We start from the raw sequence: 14,941 nt of genomic DNA, 5'->3' as shown, positions 1-14,941 counted from the left end.
GGCCCCGGGATCCTCCTCTGTCCCGAGCCCGACGCCCCCGCCCCGCGCGACCCCCGAGCCGCGAGAGCAGACGCAGGGCTCGCCGCGCGCTTCCCGCCGCCCTCGGGAGGTGGCACTTCGGCCCCAGCCCTCGGAGACCGCGCGGAGCGGATGGGACGGGTCTTGGAAGGGCGGAAGTTCGGGCCCGGGGCGGCAGCGGGGGCTCTGAGGTCGGGCCCGCCCGGCTTGGGGCGCACAGGCGCCGCTGCTGCTACGCTGCGGGTCTGGGAACTGCCAGCGGGGCGCGAGTTAGGGGTTTCGCCGGCGTTGCAGTCTGTGCCACGCACTCCCTGCTGGACCTGGCTCGCAGCACTGTGTCCCAGCACCCCCAAGCCCCCCGCTGTCCCGATGGTGGCTCTCACCTCCCAATCGACCGCTCAGCCTGTGTTTGGACCTGAACCACCGGGCGGAGACGCCTGCTATCCCCACTCCCAAGGCTGTGAACTCGGCAGAATGGGCGCCAGTCCCGCAATTCAACAAGTCCTCATGAGTACCTACTGTGAACAAATAACTAATGGAAATGGATTAGCTCCAGAGCACTGTCAATTAGGTTAATTCTTATAGATTCCATTTTTATCTGGTTCCACTTGTCAGTAGGTAGCAACAGATTTACTTGTGGGGAGTTCTATTGGGAGGAGCTGCATTTCTACGGTGTTACTTATTTGAGAAATCCAAGTATGTTATCTATTAGGAGGAGCTATGGATTAAGCAGTCTCTAAGTTTTTTTAAAAACTAATTTTCTATTCTTCAAAAACACTTTCTAATTCTTTTTAATAGGCTGAAGTTGGGTCTTCATTTCCCTTGGAAATGTTTCTATTGTAATTCAGCAAGATTGGCATTTGTCAAAGCTGAAACAATTATGATCGATTCGTTTTCTCCAGTGTATTGTTTTATGCTTATTTTTCCTACAAAACAGTGGGGAGAGTACAAAAAGCAACAGCGAAAGTTATCTCGGTGCTTTTATCCCAGGACTGTATTATTAATACATGCAAACAATGGGTCTTTATACAGTAGGAAACATACTTATTCATTCATTTGTGGAGGGTAGAAGATGTAATTTTAGGCATAGCTAATGTTTCAGGGCCAATATATTCTTTAAATATATCCTTTATTCTGTCTTATAGATATCTTACTGTATACAGTGGCAATGCCAGCTGCTATCACTATGGCACATGTGGGCTACTGCAGTGGAAAAAGTCCCCACACTGAGATGATGTTCAGTGAGATCCATTGTCTAGAATGACTTTCTCTTTTTAATCTTTCCTAGTAATTCTGTAGAATTAAGTATAGCTGTCGGTTTGGGTAACTCAGCTGGACATAATTCAAGCAGATTGAACAGAAAAACGTATTCCACCAAAACATTGTTTCTAATATAAACTCAAAAATATAAATGGTATTTGTCAGGTACTGATGATCCCCAATCATAATAGTCACATACAAAATTAAAGATATGCACTTGATTAAAGTTATACATTCAAAATCAGATGACTGATTCACCACTTTTAGAGTTTTTTTAAAAAACAGATGTTTGCGTTTCTGTGTTCGGTTTATTTTTGCTAAATAAGGCACTCTCAAAACTGGTTAAGAACTAGAAGATCTAAAAGATAAAAATATTTCTATATTTATATATCTCTATTTAGTTGCCAAAATAATGGAAGCATTTTCCTATAATTGAGATATTTTGATCTAAATTTAGAATTATGATTTTTAATCCCTGTTGACACTTTAAGCAAACACATATTATTAAAGAAAATATAAAATGTGCAACAATGCAGCATGCTGTTTTTCTCATCCAAATTAAGTGTACTGAAGAAATACTGTTGATTTGCATTAAAACAAGTTAATTAAATTGAGCAAATTGCTCAGGATTTTTAATTGCATCTTTCATAAAACAGAAATTGCTCCAATTGTCTCACCAAAAATATGAGATGAATAACTTCTGTGTAACGAAGACAAATACTGTCATCAAACCCAAGAGAAATACAGTATCAAAATACCTAATGAGTCGGTGAAATAAGTAATTTTGTAAAAATAATTTCTTAAAATTGACCCTTGGTTAATACATTTTGTAAAAACACTTGTTTATCTTTTTTGTGTCTTTTTCTTCTAGAGCCAGCCCCCCTGGGTTTAACATAAATTAATTCTGTAAAAAGGTGACAGACAAATTGTTCTAAATTTTGAACTGCATTCCTAGAAACCAAAAGTGTCTCCAGTTTGTTTAAGAGAAGATATTACTGGTCATATCATGATATCAAGCAGTGACTACTGAAATCTGAGCGCAAAGCGTTCCTTCCTTAAAAACACATGCGCTTGAACTATCTTCAAGCAAAAAAAAAAAAAAAAAAAAATGCTGAGATTATTTTCATACTTCAGACAGAACCATTAAGCCAGCATTGTAAAGAAGGACCATTCACTTTTTGGATACTTAACTCTATCAAATCCATTAATTAAACATTCATTGAGCACCTAAGACAATGAGCTTCCTTTAAGAAAGAGAGGGAAAGGGGTGACTGATTCCTTTTGATTAGGTCCCTTAAATTAATGTAAAATTATAACTTAATCAACCCTACTTGAAAACAAGCAGAAACGGTAGAAAACAAGCTGTGAAACTAGGGTGTGGTCTCCCTTGGACTCTACATCTGAATCCTCTCAGGAAGAATCCCCTCCCAACAGAAAGGTAAGAATAATATTCCGTGCATTTAAAAACAATCAATCCCAACTCTCTAAGATGGCCTATTAAAATTTTTTCTTTATGACAATGTGAAAACACTGGACAATAATTAGGATCAGCTTTTCATTTAGCAGTTCATCAAGTGAGCTATTTATGGATTGGGACTTTTGATTTATAATACATCATCTCAGGGTTCAGTGTTATCTTTTGATTTCTTTCCAGCTGAACAGGCTAAGTAGTTGTAAATACCTCTTGTCAGACTACGTGGTTGGCTATTCTCGCACACAGAAGTAATCTAGGAACCCACTGGGTAGGTTCGGCGGAGAGCCACGGTGGAAAGCTTGCAGCTGATACACACTGCAGAGCCAGGGAGGGGTGGTGAAGGTGGCGGGAGGCGATGGCCATGGTGGTTGCTGTGGCCTGGTTGCTTCACTTATGCCAGGAACACCCTTCATGCTTGGAGATATGTGTTCTCCAGGCCTTCATTGGTTTGCCTTACTAAGGAAGTACATTTTAATGGCTACCATAGAAAGTGTGAAGGAGAAGCAATGGAGACATCATCCATGATATTCAAAGAGCATAAAGGTGTGTGTTTCTCAATGTTTCTAGGAACTAAACAAATACCGCTGCATTGCTAAGAAATCATGCTTTAGAGACACCCCCCAACACACACGCGCGTGCACACGCACACTCACACAACCCTCTATTAAAAATTTCAAAATGGTTGCAGATATTTCATTCACAAGAAGGTTAAAGGCGTTTCCCATCGCAAGAAGGATTAACTTACCGGAGGATTCTGGGACTGCAGATGTATACTGCGGCAAAATCCTAAATTCATCGAAAAAAATCATTTCTGGACTCCAGCTGCTAAAAATAATAGAATTATAGTAAATCATGGATAAGATTAAAACAAGTCATTTTCACATTCCAAAGTGTTCAGAAAAAAATGATTCCTTTCTTTTAAACCATTTCTTAAACAATGCAAATTTTAAAGTAGCTTTTCTTTCCAGACCTCGCAGCGCCATGAAATCGATAATTTTTGATCTTTTGGTTAGTAGGCAACATGGTGAGCTATTGCAGGGACTGCAGGCAGCAGACATGTTCTTGTCAGCTAAAAATTTTCATATTGTTTTTTGAATCCATTGAGATTTGTAGATGTGATATCACCGGCTTTTTTGTTATAGCTTGCACTAGGCTATAGGGACGAAAACTCTCAGTTTATCGACATATACATGTCTATTGCTTTATATGTATTAAAAACAGGGAGTCTTACTGGATCTTAAACAAAAAATTATGTAAAAGGAGTGGCTGGTGTGATTATAATCCCATCATGCAGGGTCCACGGTTCCCATTTAGTGAAATTTCGCAGAGGGCAACTTCTTAAGAACATCCCTGCTGTGCAGAGTGAAAAGCATGAACAAACCAAAGACAGAATTCATCTGTGTTTATATTTTACAAACAATGAAAAACCTACTCTTTGTATGCCTTTTTTCCCCCACCTTATTATTTCATGAAAACTGCAGCATTTTCCCCGCCCCCATCCAAACACTCACCACCCCAGCACTGCAGTATTCCGTCCCTCTTTGCTTCTCCTTCGTCTTCTTTTTCGCTTTCACAAATTCTGCACGCGCCATCTTTGTGTGGGGTGATTCTTTGCTAATTTCACTTACCCATTCTCTTACAAATCAGTTCAGAAATAGAAAATTATAGTGCGCTTTGGGGCTTAATTTGCCTAAATTTCTTTCAGGCTCTCCTTCTGACAGAAAAATGGAAACAACGGAGGGGGGGGAGGCAAAAAAAAAAGAGGGAGAGAGAGAGATATTTCTATTATTACCATAACCTGTTGTATACAGTGGTAATAAAAAATATTATTAACATAATAGCAACAGCTGCAGTCTAAATAGAAGCTATGAGATAATTAATGTGCTACAACAAATTAATTTGCTGCAGGTGCTTCTGCTGTGAACTGAGTAACCCATGCCATATAAAGTCTAAATACAATTATAATTCCCCCCACACACTAAAACAAAATACAGAGCAAAATGTCCTGTTTGGTAAATATACCTTTCTTTTTTTTTTTTTTTTTTTTTAAAGGAATCCCCAGTCCTTTTGCCTCTCCCCTTCACTAACTCATTCTAAATGGTTTAGTCATCAGTGGATAAGTATGGATTGCATCGGGTGTGTATATGTATGAGTGTGTATGTGGAAGATATGGCATTTTTAAACATATAGAGGTTTTATACTAAGTTGGATAATATATGGATCAGCTATAGATTTCTTTTTAAATATTCTAAGTAGTTTATAATGTTTATGAGCTTTCTTGGTTTTAGAAGAAAAATTAGATGTTTCCATGTGTATAGTTAGAAAAATACAGTAGTGTTGAGTAATTACCTTACTGAATTAATTACTTTAAGAAATCACCTATCTTATTAAAGAAGGAAGTATGGTACTCTTCACTGATGCGAAAGAGAGATTTTGTTGTTGTTGTTGTTCCTTTCACCTGCTGTCAAGTTGAGTATTTATAGAGAGTGGTTGCTGGCTATATCATAAGTGTATGCCAGAAATATATTGTATCAGGGTAGTATGGACAGAGGCCTGGAGAAGGTCACAGTGCCAGAAGCAAATGTCTACTTTCTATTTTGTACCACTCGGCAAAAAAAACTTTGAGCCTAGAAAAGTGGAGGAACATACAGATTGAATTTTTTAACTATTGGCTAAAAATTTTCTCTTAGAATGAGAATGTAGTCATTTCTGATTTTTCTCCCAGTAATGCTGCTGATAGAAATGGCATTTTTGTTTGCATTGCAGTCTTAATTTTTTGTTTGTTACAAAGCAAATAACATACAAATTTTATCATGGTCAAATTTTCAAGATTATTGGTTGTTAAATTTTATTCTGCTGAATGATCTTAAAATTTAATGCTAAATCTTAAAATATAATAGATCAGCTTTAATGCAATGCATAGATTTTAACAGCATTTTGGTATAACTTTGCAGATATTTCACTTCAAGGAGAAGATATAAAATGATTCAAACAGAACACTGTTCCAGCTATACCCAGAAGGGACACTGCATTTACATGAATTTTTTTAAGAAATATATTTTATTTCACAAACTCTTTTTAGGTGGACAAGCAATGCTCTGAGTCACCACCATTCTCTGTGCAGAGGTACCGCACGTTTGTCACACCATTTCTCCTGCAGTGATGGACTTGCATTTTACTCCATCTTTCTTTTGTTTATACTAAAGCTTTTTCTTCATAATCGGTTTTCAAATATACTCATGTTTTAAGTTTACAATTATAGAATCTGAGTTAAGGGGAAAAGAAAAGAAACAAAAATAATATTGGTTTTCATTTAAAAATAAAAGAAAGAAAGAGTCAATTCTTTAATAAAAATGAAGAAAGTTGTCAAGTATGAAATGTATACATTTCCACTGGGATTTTCTAATAATTTTCATGTCAGCTGACTATGTCACTCCACCAAATGGAACTCCCTGAATTCTATAATTATATATCCATATATAATTATAATTCTATAATATTTATAATTGTATTCTATAACTTTAAGTCAACTGAGGGAAAGAAGAAAATGCTTTAATATCTGTTTCTTTAAGGGGTTGTCCATTCAAAATATTTTTCCGTATAAATAGTATTACAAATTAAACTGTAAGAAATCAAGATAGTAAATGTCTAACACACATATTCCTCTTTTCTATTAATGTTCTTTCTTCATAGTAAACATATCCCAATTCCTTCAGCTCTTCCTCATATGCATTAATTTTCAGAACTCTTGTTCTTAGATTGTCAGTACTAGTGACATTGTAAAGGTTCTGAACAATTAAAAAATGATGATTATTGTATGTCAGTTTGTTTTGGGGTGGCTTGTTACATAGGAAAAGCTAACTAATAGCATTAAGAGAATTCAATTTTTGGCTTGGTTTTAATAATCGTATCACACTGTAGGTTTATCCTGAGCTTAGTGTCTCCTAAGACAAAAATTTCAAAAGATTTTTAATTGTGCAGTCTTTTAAGCAAAATATTTGTTTATGCATCCCTCCACATATATTTATTTAAATTACATACATGTATTGCTGTCAACTGCATATACTAAATAGCAACCAAGGTTGGCTTTTTTTTTTTTAAGTAAAAAGTAAAACATAGGGATTGTATTGTTTTTTTTTCCTCATTCCAATGTATCCCCATTTACCTTCTGGGTTATAATCACTCCACTCAGGAGCACTGTTCTAAAACTCTCAAATCTTTCCCATAATTTGCTTTAAACCATCATTTCACCCATTCTGAATCTGTGCAATTTGTTTTTAAAAACTAAACTCAGAACTTGATTTATTATAGTTACTGATTATTGCAGAATCCTTTAGGGAATTGTACCTTGATCTTTTCTATTAAATAAACTCCCTTTTGTAAAAACTGCCATTCGTGTTTCTAGCAAATGTATCTAGAATATATACTGGTTTATGGAGTCTCTTGCATCACCGTTTTTTCTTGATATTTATTTCTCTATTGTGTATGTATATGAGAGGGGCCCCCAAAAAAACTGAAATTATTTTTTGGAGGGCAATAATTTTTTTGTGAACTTTCCTCACTAGATAAGTGTTCTAGGAACCCATTGGCACCAGTGTACCTGCTAGCATTGTTGTGAGAGGCTGCTTTCAGCTTCAGTTATTATTATTTTTTTTTAATCCTTTCAATGTATTTGCCCATTTCATGATAGGTGATTAATGGGCACACCTGCTTGTCAACACCATGCTGTCTTCAGCAGTTTTTGACCCAAACCAGCAAGACTACCATGCTCCACCCTCCTTATTCACTGAATCTCACCCCAAGCGACTGTTTTTTGTTTCTCAAGATGAAAAAGTCCCCAAAGGGAAATGTTTTGCCATTGTGGAAGAGGTGAAAGAAATAGTGGCAATAGCACTAAAAGGCACCAAAATTGATGAGTTCAAAAACTGTTTTGAGTGGGGTAAAAGTGTCTCAATAAATGTCTTGCATCAAAGGGAGACTACTTTGAAGGTGACTGAAGTTTAAAAATGTAAGAATAAATACACAATTTTTTATAAATAAATTCAGAGTTTTTGGGGTCCCCCCTCATCTATATCCTGTGTCTTTCCCTTCTTTAGTACTGTTTTAACAAGGAGGTATTAACAAAGAGAATAAGAATGCCTTTTCGATGTCAAAAGAGCCTGAGATACCTCACTTAATTATAGTTGTGCTTTTAGTCTTTGTTGATTGAAAATCTGTATAATGACAAAAAACTAATATAAATTCAATATTGATTTTAAACAAATTTATCTTTTATTGATATCAGTGGAATCTGCATGAATACTATATGCAAACATTTGTGGAAGACTTTTTTTTTTTTTTTTTGAGTTGGAGTCTCACTCTGTCACCCAGACTGGGGTGCAGTGGCCGCTCCCGGCCACCGCAACCTTGACCTGCTGGGCTCCGGCGATCCTTCCACCTCAGCCTTCCAAGTAGCTGGAACTACAGGCACGCGCTACCATGCCCGGCTAATTTTTTGATTTATTGTAGAGATGAGGTCTCGCCAAGTTGCCCAGGCGGGTCTCGAATCCGCAGGCTCCGGCAGTCCACTCACCTCAGCCTCCCAAAGTCGCAGGATTACAGGCTGAGCCACCGAGCCCGGCTAAAGACTCATTTTTTATTGCATAGACTGCTTAGAACTCATATCAGATCTTGGAGCCCTTGCTTAACTCGGTGGCTAGAAAACCACGCTATAATGAATACAGGAGATGCAAAATCTCATTCTAACATTCACTAGCCATGTGGCCTGAACAGGCACTTTAACTTCTCTGAGTCTTGGCATCACCTCTGTAGCAGGAGTAACAGCAGTAATGTGAGAGTCACAATAATCCAAATGGTGGCTTCCATTTATTGAGCTTCTGCCAGGTACGAAGCCTTGCCCTTCACAACCCAATGAACTTCAGTCTTCACATGTAAGATCTCTTTTAACCATCACAAGTAGTGAGACAGGGAAACACTATTTTCTCTATTTTACATTTTGAAAATCGCACATTGAAAAATTAAGGAGTTCACTCAGGTTATAAGCTAAACAACAAGAACTGGAATTTGAACTCTAGACCTATGCTGTCCAGTACAATAGCTATTAGCCACATGTGGCTATTTACATTTAAATAAATTAAATTAAATTCCTTAGTCTCAGTAACACATTTTAAGCACTCAACAGCCACATTGACAAAGAATATCCATCATCACAGTAAGTTCCACTGGAACAATACTAGACTAGACTGATGAACTGCAGAGCATATCTTTTAACCACTGGAGCTAATTATTCCTTATCCATTCATTCCTTTACACGTTCATTCAACAAACATTTACTGAAGACTTACTATGTGCTAGGCACCACATTGAACACTGGAGAGTTAACTTACTGCATTGTGGTCAAGATCAAATGAAATAAACCTGAAAGAGCTTTTAAAGTTATAAGGTTCTAGATAAAAGTAAGATACTTTTATGTTATGGTTGCTGTAGTGTATTGAGACTCTGCTTCATTGAGAGAAGGGTCTATGTTACTCCTCTTGAAATTCTCTCTTCCCACCCCACATTCTGCACTTAGCAGGGTACAGTACCCATCAGAAGTGAATGCAGAACCTCCCCTTATAGTGCATATATGTCAGTTTTTGTCCACCTTCTGAACCTCATTCCTAAGCATGGGAATATTCCTAGAATATTGAGGGCCACATGGGCCATGGCAGCTGGAGCACGAGGTCTCAGCTCAGCCAATCAGATTCTTCTGTTTGGGACTTTGACTGGAGCAGATGACACAAAGAAGACGAGGAAGATTTAATTATTTCAGTGACTGCAACAGTAATGTCTTCTGTTTACGTGGCTGTTGCTTTACTGGAATTGTGATGGATAATCCTAAAAGCAACTTTATTTTTTCCCACTCCCTTAAGCCTCTCCTCCATGGGGGTGTTCCTGAATACCTATAAGTTTCCTGGTCTTTGCCAGGTTAACAAAGTCCTGTGGTTACTAAATTACAAAACACAATCTCAATTTATTAATCTACACTTTCATCTTTAGTCACAGATAAAAATCTCCTCCTTTTCCCAGGTAGGGCTACAAGGAGAATGAGTTGACTTCTTCCTCTCATCATCACATCCTCCCCACTGGCTAGCTGCTAATTTTGACCCCTTTGGGATTGGGGCCATGAGGAAAGATAAGAAGAATCCAACAGTTCTTAGCAGACTTGTAACTGTCAATAAACTGACTTTTGCTGTCTGGGTCCAACCAGTCTCTAAAGGTGGCTCTGTTGTAGGCATTGGTGTGGGTTCATTGGCTGTTCCTCTACCAGAACCCTTGAACTCGTTTTTCCTTGGGCATCATGGGACTCCACAAAAACTGTTCTAAGGTCTTCTTTGATCTTTCCCCAATTTTGGTCTCTCTTCCCTTCTCACTGTGTCCAGTTCTGGGTCATTTGCTTTGACATTTCTGCCTGATGACCTGTCTTACATCTCACTCCACATCTAAACTGTCATAATTCAGTGCCTCAGTTGAAACTTCTGGTCTGACATCCTGTTCCCCTAAAGGATTCAGAGGGAACCAGGGCCAGTGGGCACTATATCAACTGTGTCCTCATCAGATGATTCTGTGGTTACTGCTACCTAGCCTCCTTGGGTTTCTGCTCGTATTTCAAGCCCACTGCTTCTACTTCCATGGTGATTCTGTCAACTATCCAGTATCCTTTCATGAAATTTATATTTCCTGCTTTAATCACCCAGAGTCATTTTTTGTTCCTTGCAAGTCAACACTTGACTTGATAAACCCTCCATATTTGATTATTTTATTGATTATTTTTGAGTATTTAGTCATATCACTACCGTTTTTTCAGATTGCAAAAGAATATATGCACCATGCAAAACATTCAGACAAATCAGAAATGTATGAGAGATAGAATTTAAAAAGTGTTTCATAATTCCATACCATCCATAAGTATTTCTAAATTTAATTTTCAAATTAAATAATGCATTCAAGGCCAGGCTCGGTGGTTCAGCCTGAAATCCCAGCACTTTGGGAGACTGAGGAGAGTGGATTGCCTGAGCCCGCGGGTTCGACACCAGACCAAGCAAATTGGTGAAACCTCCTCTCTACAATAAATCAAAAATGAGCTGGCGCAGTAGCATGTGCCTGAAGTTCCAGTTACTTGAAAGGCTGAGGCGGAAGGATTGCCAGAGCCCAGCAAGTCGACTCTGGGACAGCCATGAGTGTGCCACTACTCTCCAGCCTGGGCAACAGAATGAGACTCCAACTCAAAATAAATAAATAAGGCCGAGCTTGATGGTTCACGCCTATAATACCAGCACTTTGGGCGGCCCAGGTAAGAGAATTGCCTGAGCGCATGGGTTCAAGGCTAGCCTGGGCAACTTGGCAAGACCTCATCTCTACAATAAATTATAAAAAATTAGCCAGGTGTGGTGGCGCGTGCCTATAGTTCCAGCTACTTGGAAGGCTGAGGCAGAAAGATAGCCTGAGCCCTGCAGGTAGAGGCTGCAGTGGCTGTGTGCATGCCACTGCACTGCAGCCTGGGCAGCAGAGTGAGACTCCACCTAAAAAATAAATAAATAAACAAACAAATAAAGCATTCGTGTGTGTGTGTGTGTGTGTGTGTGTGTGTGTGTGTGTGTGTGTGTACTTCTTCTCCTGGACTGGTGCACCAGGTCAAATTCATTAGCTCAGTTTGATTGAGTTAATATAGCCTTTTCTTTTCTTTCTTTTTGTAATATATATATAATTTTTCTAGTAAAATTATTTTATTTAGTTATAATATCCATCTCCAACAGCTTGAAATACAAATTTCCATGGTCTTCAATTGAACTGTATATCATTAAAAAAAAATATGTCTACCTTTTCATTAAAATTATTTCTAAACCACTTGTATACTTGATCTGTTTAACACCCAGATATGGATTTACAGAAAGGCCATGAGTCACCAGCTCCATGATATGGCGAACATGTTCGTGTTTTGGAAAATCCTATAGGCATTTATTCAGGAAAATGTGAGTGTGTGTGTATCTGTGTCTGTGTGTATATGTGTATATACTTGTATATATATTTTCTTCATCCTGTCTACCAGTTTTCACCAGTACCACTCTCACATTAATGCTATTTTTAATTTCTTCCATATCTTGTTCATCTCTGTTTGACAAATAGAAGTTTGTGTTCTTTCCTTCCCCCTTTTTATACAAAACACAGTATAATTTTCTTGCTCTTTAGTTTTGTAACTTAACATATCTTGTAAATCTTGACACATTAGTACCCGCACTGCTACCTCATTTGTTTTTATCCCTGTGTGGCATTCCATGGTACCTTAATTTATTTAAGTGTCCCCTCCCCGTGGATGGACACTAGGTTGTTTTCAAGCATTTAGTTGTTTAAATAGTGCTGTATAATAATTTTGAACATGTGTCATTTACTACCTGTGCAAATTTTAACTGTAGAGTCAATTCCCAGAAGTAGGACTGCTAAGTCAAAAAATATATGCACCAGGACAAAAAATTCAGTATGATATTGTCAAATTGCCAATATCTAACAGGTACTCCCAATTATCATTGGTGTTGTAACAATTTCCTTTCTCACCAGCAATGTATGAGAATGCCTGTTCTCTGGCAGTTTCATCAATGGAGGGTGTGTGGAAGATACTGCTGTGCCCTACCTATTCCCTCCATACAGTTGTCTCTATACTATAGCTGCAACTCTCTGCTCCTGGGCATTTTTTTTTTTGGCTTCAGGAAGCAGGTTTGGCCAGTGTGTGAGAACGTTAGGGCAGAAACACTTGAGAATTAGCTCCTCCAAGCAGTCATCAACCAATGAAGGGTAGGGAGTGGAATCAACACCCCTGCTTTCTCACTTGCAGAGGTGGTAGCTCTAAAGTGTGTTCTACACTGTCTCCCATAGTTCCTCATTCCAGCCCAAAGTACGAATATTGGTAAATGGCTTGATAACAGTCTGGACCTCTTTCTCTCTCCTCCTCACTTCCCTTCTGGTGTTTCCTGAAATCACCTCCCAAATAAACTACTTATACTGAAATCCCTGGGGCAACTCAATCTAACAGTGTCATCAAACTTTTGGAATTTTATAAATGATATCTCAGTGTAATTTGAATTTGCATTTCTCTTTTGGATGAGATTGAACATATTTTCATACATCTGAGTATTTTTCTATTTCTGTGAACTGAAGATCATATAATTTTACCTACCAGCCTCTTCAATTTCTATACATTCTCTATAGTAGGAAGATTCAGTCTTTGTCTGTGATATGATTATTTTTCCAGTTTGTTGTTTGTCTTTGTTCATAGCATTTTTATGTTTTTTTGTCTCCTACTTTTCTTTTTTTCTTCCTCCTCCTCCTCATCTTTCTCTTTTATTTATTTATTTATTTATTTATTTTTGTCCATTCAGGAGATTTTATTTTTATGTAGGCAAATTAATCAATATTTTCTTTTGTCTCTTCTGCATTTTGAGTCATAGAAATGCTTTTCTCATTGTAAGTTTCTCCTTCCAATAGAAGAATTTCATGTTTCCTAATAACACTTTTAATTTTTGTTTTTACATTTATATCTTTAATCTACATAGTCTAGAGATGTTCATCAATTTTTACCTTTTTTTTTTGAGACAAGGTTTCACTCTGTCAGCCAGGCTGGAATGCAATGTCATGATCAGGCTGACCATTGCCTCGAACTCCTGGGCTCAAACAATCCTCTTGCCTCACTCAGCCTCCTGAGTAGCTGAAACTACAGGCATGAGCCACCATGCCCAGCTAATGTTTCTGTTTTTTGTAGAGACAGGATTTTGCTCCGTTGTCAGACTGGTCTCAAACTCCTGGCCTCGTGTGATCTTCTTGCCTCGGCCTTCCAAAGTGCTGGGATCACAGGCATGAACCATTATGCCCAGCAATTTTTATTTTAATTGTGATTTTTTTTTTTTTCTCTCTGAGTTCTCCCAGAGTTATCCACTACTATGAAGATTGTCCTTGGGTTACTTTGAGCAAGACGTCATATTTCACTGCCCAAACCTATTTTCTCTTGCAAATGATTATGAGTCTCTTGACTTTCCTCTTAACTTAGTCTTTACTACCCTTGATAACAGAAGAGTTTTCTGCTATAGCATCTCTCTATCTGGAGCAGCCTCTCTGTATCTTTTCACTTTATGAACCCATATCTTATCTACACTGTGCATGTACATTTTCTCCCTTTCCTACAGCTTTTTATTTTTCCTTTTGTTCTGTATAAAATGATAGAGCAATTTCCATGCCATTTTCATATGGCATTGGACCCAATCTCTCCTAAAATTGCAGCATATTTTTAATTGCAGGCTCAAAAACTAATGAAAAAGATTGAGAGGGCTATAACGATTTTTAAAATCTGACTTTTGTGGCTCATCATGCTGCTGTGTACATTTTTAATCTATTTTTGTCTTGATCGTTGTTCACTTTTAGGGAAAAAAATATCAGAACTAGATAGTTGATAGATAGGCAGACATTACTTTTGCTCATCTCTAGAATGTCATAAACTGTCACACAAGTCACATCTGCACATGAACTGGATTAAATTCAGTTGTTTTGGCCAAAGCAGACAAAGTGGAAGGATTAAACCTTTTCTGATTTATTGCTGCCTGTCTGCTTGGCCATCCCTTAGCTGTGCTTCTAAAACATTGCTTTTGCACTTCTGGTGCCTTTTCATGATCTCCTGGGCCAATTCTACCCCCAAATGTGGGTGAATCACACTCGCTGATCTTTGGCTTTCTTCTTTATTTTTTGAGTTGGAGTCTCACTCTGTTGCCCAGACTGGAGTGCAGTGGCCACTCCCGGCCACCTCAGCCTCAACCTGCTGGGCTTCAGTGATCCTTCTGCCTCAGCCTTCCGAGTAGCTGGAACTACAGGCGCGCACTACCACACCCGGCTCATTTTGATTTATTGTAGAGATGAGGTCTCGCCAAGTTGCCCAGGCAGGTCTCGAACCCGGCAATTCACTCACCTCAGCCTCCCAAAGGTGCAGGATGACAGGCTGAGCCACCAATCCCAGCTTGGCTTTCTTCTAATTGAGTACCATCCACAGAGGCATAGTCTCTTCTTAGGAAGAATGAAAGAAGCCCACATATGTGATTGGCCTGATTAACTTTCTTACCATTGAGTCAGAGGCCGTAGTGAATGTGAGGCTAGGAAACCAGCCATAATTTC

At 38.4% G+C, this 14,941-nt stretch overlaps 1 protein-coding gene across 4 annotated transcripts in view; it reads right to left on the bottom strand.

The window, feature by feature from the left end:
* CTNNB1 (catenin beta 1) overlaps window positions 1-4,368 on the bottom strand; it is a 46,768-nt gene extending 42,400 nt beyond the window's left edge. For 2 of the 4 annotated variants that reach the window (XM_008056424.2, XM_021711540.1), the window contains exons 1-2: window positions 4,264-4,295; window positions 3,498-3,574 (exon numbers count right to left, since the gene is read on the bottom strand). The gene's annotated coding sequence lies outside the window, so the exon portion shown is untranslated. Of the gene's footprint in view, window positions 1-3,497; window positions 3,578-4,263 lie in introns of all 4 variants that reach the window. The other 2 variants (XM_008056427.1, XM_008056422.2) reach the window with 2 other exon arrangements.
* Window positions 4,369-14,941: the final 10,573 nt, after the last annotated feature.

The sequence above is a fragment of the Carlito syrichta genome, unplaced genomic scaffold (genome assembly GCF_000164805.1).
Source record: "Carlito syrichta isolate Samal-C Ts95f unplaced genomic scaffold, Tarsius_syrichta-2.0.1 Scaffold302354, whole genome shotgun sequence".
In the NCBI taxonomy this organism is placed as follows: Eukaryota; Metazoa; Chordata; class Mammalia; order Primates; family Tarsiidae; genus Carlito; species Carlito syrichta.
This window is presented reverse-complemented; position numbering and strand designations above follow the sequence as displayed.